A 15,408-nucleotide genomic window follows, 5' to 3' on the forward strand; every position below is an offset into this window, starting at 1 on the left:
GGGCACCTTCCAGCAGCTGGGGCTGCCCGGGGACGCGGCCACCCCTGTCCCCGCGCCACCTGCGGCTGCAGCATCCCCCTGGCCGGGGTGGATGGTCTCAGATTCCCAGGGAGGTCACCAGGGACCTCCTGCCACCGCCTCCAGCCGCCCCAGTGACCGCAGCGGTGCCACAGAGCTTCCCGGAGGCGTCACCCGGGGCTGCCCATGGGGACAGCACCCATGGCTGGCAGTGGCAGGGGCCGGGGCTGGCAGGTGAGCTCAGGAAGGGTGAAACCTGGGCGAGGGCTGGGCACGGGGGGCGTGGGGGCTGCAGAGCTGGAGCTGGAGCTGGAGCCGGAGCGCCCGTCCGGAGAGAACCGAGAGTTCCCACCCTCGTCCTTACGCAACGCTCCGCCTGTTTATTTGGGCACTGGGCCGGGGAGAGGATTTGTCCCTTCCTATTGGGACGAGAGGGGCATTAACTATTTCCTCCCCACGTTCTGGATGCCCTTTCCCCACCCTGTGCCTGCCCGGAGCCGCCCTCACACCCAGCATCTCCCAGCTCATCCCGGCACCCGCCGGGGCTGTTGGGACAGCTCTGCTGGGCACTGTCCGTGCCAGCAGCGATGTTGTTTCTCATCACACCCTCGTTCCAGCAGCTCCCAGCGCTGGCAAACAAGAACCTGATCTGTTTTAGCCCAGCACGCAGCAGTTTGGACCGCCCGGGCTGAGCAGGTCACACAAACACACTCAGGGGAGGGGGTGCTCCCTGAGCCGGGGCTGGGCAGCCTCTGGCACAGCCCAGGGCTGCTGCGGGTGCTGGAGCCTGTGAGTGGCAGGAGCTGGTGCCAGGTGGGAGCTGCAGACCTGGCTCGGGGTCCAGCTGGATGCTCTGGACAGGAGCACCCAGAGGGGCTGGGGTCCCACCTGGAGCTGCCGGCACAGCTCTCTGCAGAGCCCCTGGGCAGGCTCTGGGCTCAAACTGAGCAGGGCCCCAGCACTTTGTGCATCATTCCAGACACGGGAATTAGGACTGTGAAGGATGCTGCAGCCTCGGGAGCTGGCAGGATCTCCGGTGGCATCACCACCGTGGAGAAATCCTGGCCACCACACCTCGCAGGTGTGCAGCACCGTGCTGGAGCCAGCTACAGCCCTCCAGCTTTTCTTCTCCCTCCATCCCTCCCGGGCAGGGCGTCCTGCTGGCCAGGCAGCCCTGGGACAGCCAGGAAGGCCAGGAGAGCGGGCAGGGTGGCACGGTGCCAGGCAGGATGCTGGCAGGAGCAGCCAGAGGTGCTAAGCTGGTAACACTATCCCGCGGCCGAAACCCGATAATGGACAGAGGGAGATTTGCAACACGTGGGATTAACGAGGTCAGCTCAAGATTTTCTCAGGGTGAAAATCAAAGGGGAAAATATTTGCCTTGTGTGACTCAGTGAGTTCCTGAGAAGCCACCTGAGTTCCTGAGCTCACCCCGGCGGAGAGCCCGGCCTGTGGCCACTGCTGAGGAGCCAGACTGAGCCCTCCTGCTCTCCTGCCCACAGTTTAATAACCAGAGACTTCCCAGCAGCTCTGCGGTCCCTACAGGCTTTCATTCACCCATTGAAGCGACAAAAATCAGTAAAATCCCACCCCGATGCTGGTCACCAAACAGGGACCGTGCCAAGCCCCTTGCAGAAGATCTGCCCTCAGTATTTGAGGAATTAGCACCCCACACTCGCCCTAAATCCCCGACTCCCAGTTTGCTTCATTGTTCTGAGGTTCAATGACCCCTGAGAGCTCTTCACCAGCCCTCATCCCACCTGCTCTGACAGCCCAGCCTGTGCTCTGTGCTGCCTGGTGGAACCTGCCCTGCTGAGCCCCGGCTGGTTCCAGGGCTGCAGCGGGGTTGGAGAGGATGGATTTGCATCACAAATCCCCCTGCAGGGCTGGCAGAGAGCGGCTCCTCCACTGCTCCTTCCCGAGACACATCCATGTTTAGAGCAAAAAAAGCATTGAGCTGGATCGAGGAATATCTTGGAAAAGGATTTCCAGCAAAAAAAGCACCAAGCTGGATCAAGGAATATTCCCATTTTTTCCCAGGATATTCCCATTTTTGTTGTCTATATCTTTAGTACTTAAGACAGCAAAACGATGCGAAGCTCGGGTCTACTTTAATTTCTCTCCCACCTCTGAGTTTGTGCAGGAATTTTAAGCCCAAGGACACATTCCCACACTGATTTCCAAGAGTCCACCAGGACTCTTGGACCACAGGCAGCAGTGCCCAAGAACCACAGAATCGATAATTTAGGTTGGAAAAGCCCGCTGAGATCATCAAGCCAGCCATGAAATGATGTCCCTGAATGTCCACCTACCCCAGCCTGTGGCACCTGGAGCTGGGTGGGATTAACTTCTTTTACTGAAATGTGAGAATTTAAATAAAGGCACTGGAAAATACCTTAAAAAGCTGCAAAAAGAATCAGAAACCACCAAGTTTTCCTGTTTGGAAGGAGAAGCCCCATTAACCTGGAGCTGGGACTGAGGGTAACGCAGTGGCTTCAGCCACTTCAAAGCCGACCTGATAAACGCCAGAGGTTCAAAGTTCCAGGTAAACTTTCAAAGGCGTCAGACGTGAAAAACAAAGCCAGGGCATCACGCAAAGCCTTATCTCTGCCCCGTGGTGCCACCGGGCCGCAGGGCAGTAAACACCTCCGGAGGTGTCAGCACGGCCCCTGGGCCACCGGGGCCACTCCTGGTCGCTGTGACCCGGCAGTGACGGGCTCGGGGTGGTGGCCCGGTCTGTGGCACGCTGCGATCTCTTTCCAAGAAGGCTCCTGGTGCTGTGAATTACCTGAGTGACCTGAGCGATTGAGTCCCTCTCCTCAATCGCCCCCACAGTGTGATGGGTTAGGTGTGCTGGGGTTGGTGTGACTGTCCCCCCAGGGTGTGACTGTCCCCAAAAGGGACACACAATCAGCCCAGGTTTGAAGCACAGCTGTCCCCTCGCCCTCTGCCTCACTGCCCACCCAGCCACGGCAAATGTTGGTGCTTGTCCTTCACCCCCAGCCCACGGGAGGTGCTGTCCCCGTGTCCCACCCCAGAGGACACCCACGTGTGGGGCTGTGTGGGACCACGGGGCTGTGCCTGGCCCCGGGGCTGGGGACAGCGGGGTCTGGGGACATGGCAGGGCTGAGAGCCAGCACGTAGGGAGGATTAGGGGCAGTGGCCAGTCCGGCAGCCAGCGCTGGGACATGCTGAAGTCAGCAGCCAGCCCGAGCCTCAGGCAGCCTCCCCGCAGCTGGGGCCAGCAGCAGGATCAGGATCAGGGTCAGGATCAGGGTCAGGGTCAGGATCAGGGTCAGGATCAGGATCAGGGTCAGGATCAGGATCAGGATCAGGATCTGGGATGTGGGGTGGGCAGGGTGGCCCTGCCAGCCTGGCACGGGGGCTGCCCCACTGTCCCCCCCACTCCCTGCGATCCTCTGGGTTTTGCAAAGCCCCACAGAGGTGCTGAGTGCTGTGGAGAGGATCCCACCGTGGGACAGAGCCCGGAGCAGGAACAGCTCCAGAAGCAGCCGGAGAATCCCGCACGGGACTGGTTTGATCAGGACGGGACGGTGCCCGTGCCGTGCCAAGGGCCGGGCAGCAGCTCCGCGGTGGCCGGGGCAGCACCGAGCCGCAGCAGGGCTCACACGGGAGGGGTGTGGGCCCCGGCACAGGGCTGGACACCACCTTCCCATGGGAATTCCAGCCTGAGTTGGACCTGGGGAGCAGCGGCAGCCCCAGCCTCCTGCTGGTGGGTCCCTGCTGCCTGAGGAGGAGCTCGCTATCCCAGATTCCCCAGATTTAGGTTTGAGGCAGGCTGGACTCTGTCCTGGGTGAATAAGCAGCTCCTCAGAGTGTGGACAGACACGAGCAATGGTGATCTGCAGCTCCACTCGTGCTGAGCACAGGGGAAATGTGGATTTGGCTCCTCTCACCGCCCTGGCTGAGCTTGCTCAGGTCTGCATGAGGCCATCAGTGATAAACAACCCAGAGAACAGAAAATTGCAGTTTTTCCGAAGTTGCTGAATGGAGTTTCGAGATTAAATACTTCAAATTGTGCTAGAAAGTTTATTCTGATCCATTTTGGTATCACCAGCATCCCTGGGGATGGGGCTGCACCAGACCAGAAGCCAGAGCACGAGCAGAGCCTCCCTGAGGCCCCGGGTGAGGCTCAGGGCAGTGAATCCCTCTCCCACCAGGTTCCACCTGGACACTGCATCCCTCCGGCCCCAAATGCTTTATTTCTCTTTAATGCCCTTTAACCAGCCACTCTTCCAGGGCAGGCTGGCACCTCAGCTGGCCCCTGGCCTCCCGGCTGCAGCACCAACACTCCTAAAACTCCTCAAAAAGGCAAAGCAGGCAGCGCTTTCATCTAAAATCTGCCTGCTGATCTCTCTGGCCGGGGGCGACAGGGCCTCCTCCTGCTCCAGCTCCTCACGTCCAAAACCTGAGCTCCTCTGCAGGCATTGACCTCAGAGCCCCGAACAATTTCAGGTTTATTTCAGGGCTTATCTCCCTCCCATCGAAGCGTTTGGGCCTTAATGAGTTGCCCAAGGGCACACAGCAGCAGCGGTGGGAGCACAATCACTTTCCCCCAGGAAAGCCACACGTTCTCCTCCACACACCTTCCCACTTCTTTTTTTTTTAGGGAAAATTCCTTTTTTTTTTTTTTTTTCAGATTGGGAAACCTCCCTTCGCAGGAATTCAATGGTTTAAGTGAAAAAGCCTCGTTTGGGTTGACTCTGCTGGGCCAGAGTGGGCAGGAAGCCTTGAGGGGTGGGGGAGGCAGTGCCTGGAGGCAGCCCCCAGCCCGAATTCCAGGAGAATGGGATGCTCCACTGGCACCCCTTGGCCTGGGGGCCCCCAACGCTTCGGGGCTGCTCCCAGGGGAGGAATTTTTGATGCTGGGGCTGCTCGTGTCCCTAGGCCTCGGGCAGACCTTGCTGAGCACATTTGGAGCTCCCCAGCAGAAGGCAGATATCTTACACCTATTTTACAAATAAGATAACAGCCCTTGCTCAAGGTGACCTGAGGGTTGTCCAGAGAGCACGGGCCAGTGCCAGGTGAGGACACAGTGCCCAGTGCCAGGTGCTCTCTGCGGGCTGGGCAGGGTCTTTTGGGGGTGACGATTCCTCTGGAGATCCTTGTGGTGCTCCAGACAGAAATTTGGGTCGGTGGGGTTGGCTCTGACCACCCAAACGTGCTCTGCTCCCCAAGCCAGGGTGTCTTACCCCACAGATCCTTCATTTTGGGGATGTGCCCGTGCCAGCCCTGCTGCTGCAGCCCCGGGAGGAGCTCCCCTGTGGAGAACAGGCTGTGACAGGGCTGACCCCACAGGTGACACGGTGCCAGCAGGGGGGTGGCCCTTCCCTTGCCTCTGGAGATGTCCCCACAGGGCTAGGGCAGGCTGGAAAGGCCCCGAGCAGCTGTGACCCAGCAATTCCCACGGAGATAAACCCCAAAACCCCAGAGGCTCTCCCAGCCCCGAGAGCCGAAGGGCCCCAAACTCTCCCGCGCCGCCGAGCCACGGGGGCAGCTCCAACCTCCCGAAGCCTTCCTGCATTCCAGCCTTCATTTTGGTGCTGTAAATAATCCTGCTGCCTCCTCTGGGACATGGTGTTCCTCATTCCTGCCCGGATCAGGCCACTGTCCCCTGTGCCAGGTGGTGACACCGGGTGGGGGTGGCAGCGGTTCCCTTTCAGGTGGCAGCTGTGGCTCCAGCCCTGGCACCACGGAGCCAACGGCCAGGCCAGCTCTGCCAGCAGGATGGTGGCATCCAGCCCGGGCCCTGCATTCCTGGGCGAGCAGGAAATGGTGATAACCAGCCCTGGGAATGCCAGAACTCTGTGCAGTGCCCACCCCTGCCCACCCTCCCAGCAGCTCAGAGCATCCTGCAGCTCTGGGCACGTCCAGCGCCTGCTCCAGGAATGGCCACCTCATTCCTGTAGGAATTTGGCAGCCCAGATCTCTGCTTTCCCACCTGACTGAGGGATTTGAAACGCTCCTGAAGGGACAGGCAGACAGACAGGGAAGCAGGACACCCCACCTGTGTAGGTGTCACAGCCTGAGCAGCACATCAGCCATGAGGAACAAGCTCCCAGCACCTCTCAACCTGTTTGGCACCTCCCAGATCCCCATGGAAGCCCCAGATTCCCTCCTCAGAGGCTGCCCCGCTCCACCCGCAGCATCTCCATCCCAAACCCCACGTCCTTCCCGCACCTGTGCCTGCACAAGCCCTGTTTCCTCGGCAAAACCACCCAAAAACGAGGAGCAGCTCTGGCTCCTGGGGTGGGGATGGGGATGGGAGGGAAGGATGGAGAAAGGAAGGCTCCCTACAGGTCCCATCATCTCCCAGGAACCAGCTCCCACTGCCCCAGGGCACGGCTGCCTGTCCCTGCTGCCCCCAGCCTCGGCCTCCCACTGAATTATTACCACTGAATTATTACCACTGAATTATTGCCCCGTTAAGTTCAACATATCTGCTAAAATTAATCATCTGCAAACGGATCCACACATTCCAGCACGTGGAATGCTGCTATCGGCCCAGGAGATAACCAGCTCAGCACTCTGTGCACCTCAGGCTGACGTGGGGAGTCCCTGGGGTGTCTTTCCATGTCCCAGTGCTCCCCAGCTTCCCTGTGCTTCCCAGACACTCCTCCATGCCGTGCACACCATCCTGGATGCTCTGTTGGTGGTCACATCCTCGGGCCACACGTGGGGAGTTTGGCCAGAGCAGAAAGAGGCAGAATGGGTTGTATTTATAATTACTGAAAATGGAATTTGACCAGGACAGCGCCTCCCACACCAGAAATGCCCCAGGACCATCGGTGGCTGCACAGGGCTGGGTTCTTTGCAGGGCAAGACTTCGTTTTATCCTGATCACACCCAGCAGGACTTTGGAATAGCAGTTCCTGCCACAGGCAGCAGGAAACGAGAGGGAATCCATCTGTGCAGGAGGGACACCAGGGCTGCGAAGGGACAGGGAGAGCCTGAAAGCCTGGTGTCATTCTCTGTGGAAAAACCACCTTGCACGTGGTTGAGAACTTCATTGGGTTTTGTGAGTGCTGGGGGGACAAAAATCCATCCAGCTGGACTCCAGCCCGGCCAGCATCCCAGTCCAAGCCCCAGCAAGTGCAGCACTGAGCCACTTTGAGGTGGTTTTGTGTCCCAGAGTGCCCAGACAGCACTTTCCTGCCCGTGCCAGGGGTCAGTGGCATTCCATGGTCCTGGCATGGATCTTTCTGGGCCCTCCCTGTGCCTGATGCACAGAGAATCTCCAAGGATGAGCAGCACCAGCTGCTCCTGTTTCCCTCACGCTGGGAGCCAGCTTTGGAATGTTACCTTTTGTCTTTCTCCAGTGGAGCTTCGCTAAGAAAAATGCCCTTTACTGCTGGCAAAAGTCCCTTTTGGCATGAACGCTCCAGCTAATTAACCCTGCACATTAGCCCTGGAAGTTAATTAGCATCATCCAGGATGCTGTTCCCCCTCTTTCCCTGGTGAAGGATCCCTGTGGATGCTGGAGCTCTGTGTTCCTGGGATTTGCTCTGTGGCAGGAACACTCGTGGGCTGCTGCCTCTGCCGTGCCACGCGTTCCTGTCCCACAGGGCTCCGCTCATATCAGGCTGTCCTGTAAAAAAACCCCACTCGATATGAGTTATTAATGATATTTACAGGATAACTGCTCGGCAATGATTACCTCTGTCGGTCAGATGGCAATGAATCAGCCCCCTTCCCTCGGGCACCCTCGGCAGGGTGTTCCTCTGGCGTGCTCCAGACACGATGATTGATTTCCATACGATGAGGTTTCTTGGCAGGAGCTGCCGATGCCTCGAGCGTGCACGAGGTACCAGGAATTTTTACTCTGGGAGCGAGCACAGCCCACACCGCTGCCTTCCCCCCTCTGCTCACCCCAGCCGTGCGTTCCCTGCCCTTCTGTCCCTCTCCCCGCTCCCTTCTCCCATCGTTATCCAGCGCTCGGAGGGGGCAGCACATCCCGGTGACACCCGGAGGAGGGAGGGCAGCAGAGCCACCCCTGTGAACACCCCGAGCCAAGCTGCCCTTGGGGACAACGGGAACACGAGGGATCAGTTCCTCCACAACAAATCACCCCCTGCAGCTCCCTTCTGGTGGCCAATTCCTTTGGGGACATGTCCCTGTCCCATTCCTCGTCCCGTTCCGTGCTGATGTCCCTGTCCATCTCATCACCTGCAGCGTCCTGGCTGCTACCTGGCTCCTGCACTCTCAAATGCCTCTGGGAGGGCAGGAGAGGAGTCCAGGAGTCTGGAGAAGAAAGAGAGAAGATCAGGATCCTGGAGAAGAGAGGAGTCTGGGAGCTTGGAGAAAAGAGGAGTCCGGGGATCCTGGAGAGGAGAGGAGATCAGGATCCTGGAGAGGAGAGGAGATCGGGATCCTGGAGAAGAGAGATCAGGATCCTGGAGAAGAGAGGAGTCCAGGGATCCTGGAGAAGAGAGATCAGGATCCTGGAGAAGAGAAGAGTCCAGGAGCCTGGACATGAGAGGAGATCAGGATCCTGGAGAAGAGCATCAGGATCCTGGCCCCAGCTCAGCACAGCGGTGCTGCCATGCGTTGGACACGATGGCAGCACGTGATGAGCCGTGTCCCCTACTCTCATCTGCCTGCTCCTCTGTCCCAGGAGCTTTTCCAGTTTCAAAAGCTGCCTCTCCCAAAACCCTGGCAGCTCCCACGCCAGGAGATCGAGCAGCACCTCAGGGGTGGCTCCCGAGCTGCAGCTCCCGGCCGGCCCCTCCCCGCTCATCGCTGTCCCCCGCCAGGGGCGTCAGAAGAACCTGTCAAACCCTGTGCGGAGGAGCGCGTGGCCAGGTGTGGCTCCTGCCGGGGACCGTGCCTGCCAGGCTGATGACAGATAGCGCAGCCCGAGCGTCCCGCGCATCCCCGCGGGCTCCCACCGGGGACAGAGCCCGAGCCTCAGTCCTGGGCAGACAGCGGGGCTTCCCCTCTCTTCCCCGCTCCTCTCATCCCTTTGAACGTGGAAATGAGAGAGACTCCGCTCTCCGCTGCCAATCCCTTCTCCCGGGCCGGCGCGGCGGGGTCGGGCGCTGGCACAAAGCGCCCCATTGTCCATCCCGGGGGCGGAGAGTCGGCCCGAGCTCAAAGGCCGGGCAGACGCTGCCCACCGCGGCCAACAAAAGCATCCCCTGCTGCCCCCGGCCCGTGGCAGCCGAGGGAGGGGGCCGGGGTGACGTGAATATGGGTTATTGTCACCCAGAGCATGGAGGGACCCGCAGAGGGGATCAAACGGCCCAGGCCGGAGCGGGGAGGGGTGGGGTGAGGGGGGACATCCAAAAAAGCGCTTCTCCCTCTTCAGATCTCCCCTTATCTCCCCTGGCTATCTCCTGGGCTTAGCCCGGGTGTACCTGCTCGCAATTACCTCCTCAAGCCAATCAGGCGCCGAGCACAGCCCTCGGTCCCCTTGACTGGGGTGATTTATAAATGACTCACTGGCTCGTTTGAGCGCAGACCTCTGCACACCTCCTCGGCAGCACCTCTCCTGCCACATCTGCACCCCCGCACCATCGGCCGCTCTCCCGAGCAGGTAACTCCAACAATCGGGCTCTTTGTCTGGGTGGGCGTGGGGGATTTACACTCCGCTTGCACAGCCACTGGGTGTGAGGCGCACTATTTGGAGAACTGGTACTTCTTTTTTTTTCTCTTTTTATTTTTTTTTCCCCTTCCTTTTCCTCCCTTCTCTTTTCCTCCCTTCTTTCACCAAGGGGATTTACGGCGGCAGATTTACTCAGGAATTAGCAACACCAACGATCCAGCAGCTTGATTTATTATGAAGAGAGAGGCTGGAAGAGCCAAATATGTGAATTAATTATTGCTAGAATAAATCCTGCCATCTTATCCTGCCCGGTTCCTGCTGAGATGTGTGGAGGGATTTACCTGATTTAGGACAAGCAACACTGATGAGAAACACTCAAGTTTCTGGACCCTTGTTATGACCAGAACTTTCTGTGCGTGGGAGTGTGAGAAGTGGTCCCTGCCCTGAGGATGTTGCAGCCCAAACTGGGTGTTGCACATCCCAGGATAGAGGGGAGGGATGTGGAGCCCAGAGCCTGCAGGCAGTGGTTGGGAAGCGCTGGATCTGCACAGGAATCCAGCCCAGGAAAGGGGATTTGGCTGTGCAGGGCATCCTCTGCTCACAGTCAGGTTAGGAGGGAATTTTAAAGCTGGGAATGAGGAGTGCTCCCAGACTGAGACCTGTCACACCGGGGGCAGGGTCTCCAGCTCCTCCCAGTGCCCTTTCAAGGGATGTTTAGGTCCAGTTTGGGCAGGCTCCATCGTATATAAGCAAGAGGAAATATCCCCTCTGTCTTGCTCCGTGGTGGAAAACTGCAGTTTCTGCAGCTGGGATGCTTTCTGCTCTGCCCTGATAAAATTTGTCCACGCCTTATTTGTAAGCAGGCTGAAATCTGGAGCTGGGGACCTGTCCTCTTTCCCTCAGAGATAAGTCCCTGCAGTGACATTTGTCCTGGTCACGCCGTGTTTCTGCCCCGGGTCAGAGATTCCCAGCACAGAAATGCTGTCCCATCCTCCACCTCTGGGACAGGATGGACGGGGTGACCCCAGAGGTGTTTTTCCTTCTCCCAGAGTGGATCCACAGGGTAGGGAGCATGTGGAGGGGTGAGCTCTCAGCAGACATCCCAGATCAGTGCTGGCAGGAGCTGCAGGAACGCTGCAAACTTTGCAATTCCTTTGGATTTGTGTTGCACAGCTGCTCTTCAAAGGTCTGTGTCAGAGACAGGTGAAGAACAGAGACTGTGGCACTGAGGGACAACAAAGTCTCACTTCTCCTTCCTTTAAATGCCCTTTCCAGATCACTCCTGCCCATCCCAGCTGCCTTTTCCACGGGAAGGGGATGGAGACAGCACTTCCAGGGACTGGGCTGAGATGCTCTTGGGGTCAGGCACTGCTCTGCCACACTCAGCCAGGTGACAGCCCGGGGGGACAGCAGGGCCGGGAAGCTTTTGGGGTGTCCCTACTGACATAGATACTTTGGGATGGACATCCCAAAGCAGCACCCCGGGTCATGTGCCCGACGCCTCACCCCAGCCCAGCCCTTCCTCGCAGAGCTACGGCGCTGATGCAGCTCCAACAGCAGCCAAGAGTTGGGGTGGGGTTGGGAAAAACTGGGTAAATCAAACAAATCCCAGGGAAAAGAGGTCCAACCTGGGCTTTGCTCCTTGCTGTCAGCGCAGGGCAGATCCCCCGTGCCCACAGCGTTTGCTCCCTCACAGCAAAGCGCAGGAGCCGAGCTGCTGAGTAGAAACATTTCACTTAATAAACACCCTGTGAGCCAAACATTTTGGCTTCACCCTCAGGGGCTGGCAGATGCCTGCAGATTTTATTATTCTGGTTACCAGGCACAGAGCTAGTTTGGTTAGAAACTCGTGTGAAGTGGTACATCAAACATTGGCACCGGCCCAGCAGCGGCAGCACAAGAGCTCTGCCCGCTGCCTGCGCTGGGCTGGGTCACCCACAACGAGAAAAGGACCATCTGCCTCATGGAAATCACCCACTGAACACTCCAAATATTGCATCTGAACAGGAAGAAAACGTTGGTTTAATGCCTGCTGTTCCGTGGTGAAGGTGCAGGAGTGGGGCAATGGGCTGGGGGATCCTGGGGCACGAGGGGCAGCCCAGGGCACTGGGATGGGAGGTGGGAGCCGGAGGGAAGCAGAGATGTCTCCTCCCGGCCCTGCACCGTGGCACGGGACCCATTCCATGCCTGCCCAAGATCCATCAGAGCCCGTTAGCACCTCCTTTCACCCCCTTCTCTCTCTGGCTCTTATTCCACCAGCCATCACTGTGGCTCCTCCTGGAAAATGGACTGGAACAGCAAAGTTTTGACTAAACTTTATGGATTCTGGCATTTTGCCTTTTCTGAGGCATGGTTATTTTTCATAACTGATTTATATGCTCTTCTGGTGCCTTCCTCTTCTATTTCTAATGGTAAAGGTTAAGAAAAGGTTAAACTCCAGGGACAAAGGTGTGTGCCCAGTGCATGGCATCAGCCCCCTGAATGCAACCCCTGCTTCCCTGCCCCTGCTTCTTCCCCCTCCCCAGATTATTGAGAACGATTTTTTTCCCAAAATACTCGTGCCAGAAATGTGGGACTGTAGATGTGCCTTTAGCACTGCCAGCTTTTCTTCCTGAATTAGTTCATTTGTAGGTGAAGCCTGTGGCCATCCGGAGCCAGAGGTAAAACAAAACTAAATCAACAAAATTCTAAGTGTGAAAAAGCATTTGTGCCCAAATGGCCCAGCTGAAGACTCTGGGGTCCCTTGGTGGTCAGTTCCTGGTGTGGCCCATCAGCTGGACTCGGTCCTGGCATGTCCCCAAAGCCAGGAAGCTGCAGGGAGTGACCGGGGAGTGCGGGGGCGGATCTGCCAGTGCCTGATGGCAGAGGTGAATTATACAACATCTTCTGAAATACCTGAGCTGAGTGAGTGACAGCAGGAGCCTCCTTCTCCCCAGGCAGAGGGGAGCGGGTGCGTGGCAGGAGGGTGAGGGAGAGTTCAGTCAGGGGGAGCACCTGGCGCTGCAGAGCCTGGCACCGCCACATCTGGCACCGCCACATCTGGCACCGAGAGCGCAGCCCCTGCGCCACGCAGGTCTCAGGGAGGAACTGGTGGCTTCCCCTGCTGCCCTTGCAGGACCTGGGCCCTTTCACCGTGCTGCCCCAGGGCTCCTGTGGCACCTGCAGCCGCAGCCAGGCGGTCGCGGCGCTGAAGGCACCGGTCCAGGGGCACGGGAGTCAAGACCTTGTCCTGGTGTTGCAACCAAACCCTTGCACCTGTGCCTGTGCTCTCCCAGCAGACCTGGGCTGGGGGACAGGGGGGAGCTGCTTTTATGGCCCTTTCTTGGGCAATGGGGCCGGGAGGGGGTGTTTTGGAGGGAGATTCACACGGGATTGGGAAGAGGTTGGACCTCTGAACCCAGTCCCGAAGCAAACAGCACGGAGGGCTGGGTGTGCCTCGTGCAAGGAGAAGGGGGATGGAGAGGGGGCAGGCAAAGGAGGAAGCGCTATTTCAAGAGCATTGATTTTTAATGCCTAAAATTAAGAAGCAGCTGGTTGAATGGGACATTTGTCCATCTCCAGCACTGGGATCGGTTTGGGCCCTTGTGTCACGCCCGAGGCAGGGATCAGATGGCTCTCCCACCAAATTTCTACTCATTCCTTGGACTGGAGCTCCTGTTCTGTGCCTACGTCAGTGCAGGAAAGTGGCTTTGTGCCAATGGCTCCTATCAACACCAGCCAGGAACCTCAATGTGACTTTCCTCTTCCCAAGCACAGCTATCACCAGCACGGGGACAGCAGATAAGAGCTCAGTGAGTGTGTTTGCAGAACGAACTCTGGGAGAAAAGGTCCATGCCTGGCATGCACAGCCTGGTTCGGGCCTGGCAGGGCTGGGATCAGCCAGCTCTGGACCGAGGGGACACTCATGACCTGCTGGGACAATGTTGGTCACCCACATCACGTTGCTGGAGCAGAGCAGCTCTGCTCTCATGTGTTGTTTGCTCCGAGTATCACATCCCATTTGTGTACTCAGTGAGGTCAAATTTTACATTTCTGAGCATCACCCACTGCAGGGATGGGCTGCCCGAAAACTTGTGAGCTCTCGGAGCTCTTCTCCCAGACCTTGTCCTTTATTTCCATGCTCAAACTGGAAGAGAGATCTTGAAAAACCTGGTCCCTGCAATGCAGCAGCTGACTGGCACTCCACTCTCCCCTCCACACTCATGGAATTGCTCCGGGGTCCTGCCCCAGCTGCAGGGTTTAAACCAGCTCTGCAGCTTGCCATGGGCTCATCCCAGCAGCACCAGGCCAGCTGGATTTGCCTTTTGTTCAAGGAGCAGCCACGCAGCTCCTCGTGCTCTTTAATGCCCAAATCTCAGCGGTTTAAGCTGCTGTTTTATCTAGGGCAAGGCTGTGATAAGCCAAGTCAAGAACTTGACTCTGTCCTGGACGCTGACATCACGAGCCTGTTTGTTTAAGATGGAATTTAATCATGGGGATATTTTCCCCTCTATACCTGCTCTGTCTATTATTTTTTCCTGATTGCCAGCACTTTCACTCAGCGGGGGAATTTCATTAAAGAGCTGGGATTTAATTGGCTGCTTGGATCTGTCTGGTGGCAGAAGGGATGGAGATCAGAGAGACCACCAGGACCTCGGGTGGGATTATCAGCCCTCAGAAGCTGTTGCTGAGTCTGGACCTATGAAATATTCACCAAGGAGAACGGGAAATTCCGAGCAGAGCTGTGGGGCTGGGAGGAAGGCTGGGAACAGACACAGGATCATGGGAAAAGTGGGAAAACCATGACTGTTTATCAGGCAAGCTTTTGGCATGAGGGACTGGGAAGAGCCCAGGATTAGTGCTATTATCCAAGGGCAAAGTTTGTCCTTGCTCTTGGAGGGGAATCTCCAGGGGAAAAGGAGCAGCAGGGATGCCCTGCAGAGGGCACTGGATCAGGCACCTGGCACTGCAGGGAGAGGGACGGGTCTCCCCTTTGCTCCAAAGCCGTGGGCTGGGTTCCCCCCCGAGCCCCGTGGGTGCAGATCAGAGCTGGAATCACACACACCCCACGGCCGGGGCAGTTTTACAGCAGGGTGCTCTTGATGGCCCCTGTGATCTCTAAAGGAGCGGGGCTGATGACCTCTCCTTCTAGACCCATTAGCCGCTATTTGCATAATGATTCTGTTGACCTAAATTCTCCCCAAAGTTTCGGCTCCCTGCATCATCCTTTCCTTCCTGCCCTGCTCTGCTACAATCCTCTCCTGTCCTCCACTCCGAGGCATCTCCCCAGTCCTGCGGAAGGACATTTTGCTCATCCCGCTGTCCAGGTGTGTCCTGACTTTCAGCAGCGCCCAGAGAGGGGAGGGGAGGCTCTGGCACATCCAGATCACTCCGTAAACTCTCAGCAACCTGGATGTTGCTTCTCGATGCATTCTCCTGCCTGAATCACCAGCTTTTCCCACCCCCTCTTCTCGTCCTGCGTTGGGCAATGACCCGCTTAGACACACGCCAAAACACAAATAATTACCGAGATCCTCGGTGTACATCTGACCACTTCCTCCCTCCCTCCCTCCCCTCCCAGCCCGGCCACTTCGGGGTGATTCTCCCCTCTCCCCAGGCACGGTAAAATCAGGGATGTCTGAAGTTCATCATCCCTTTGGTGAGACCCAGATACCGGGCAGGACTGGTCTGCCGGGATGTTTTGGCATCTTCATCACTGACACGAGTTAGCAACAGTTATCTCCCCGAGCATCACTTCCTAGAGGAAACCGGGCACTCACCCACGGCCAGCGAGGACTGGGAAGGTTCTGGAATGCTGGACAGGCTGGGCAGTGTGGCAGGAACAC

Source organism: Vidua macroura, chromosome 24 (assembly GCF_024509145.1).
Source record: "Vidua macroura isolate BioBank_ID:100142 chromosome 24, ASM2450914v1, whole genome shotgun sequence".
Lineage (NCBI taxonomy): Eukaryota > Metazoa > Chordata > Aves > Passeriformes > Viduidae > Vidua > Vidua macroura.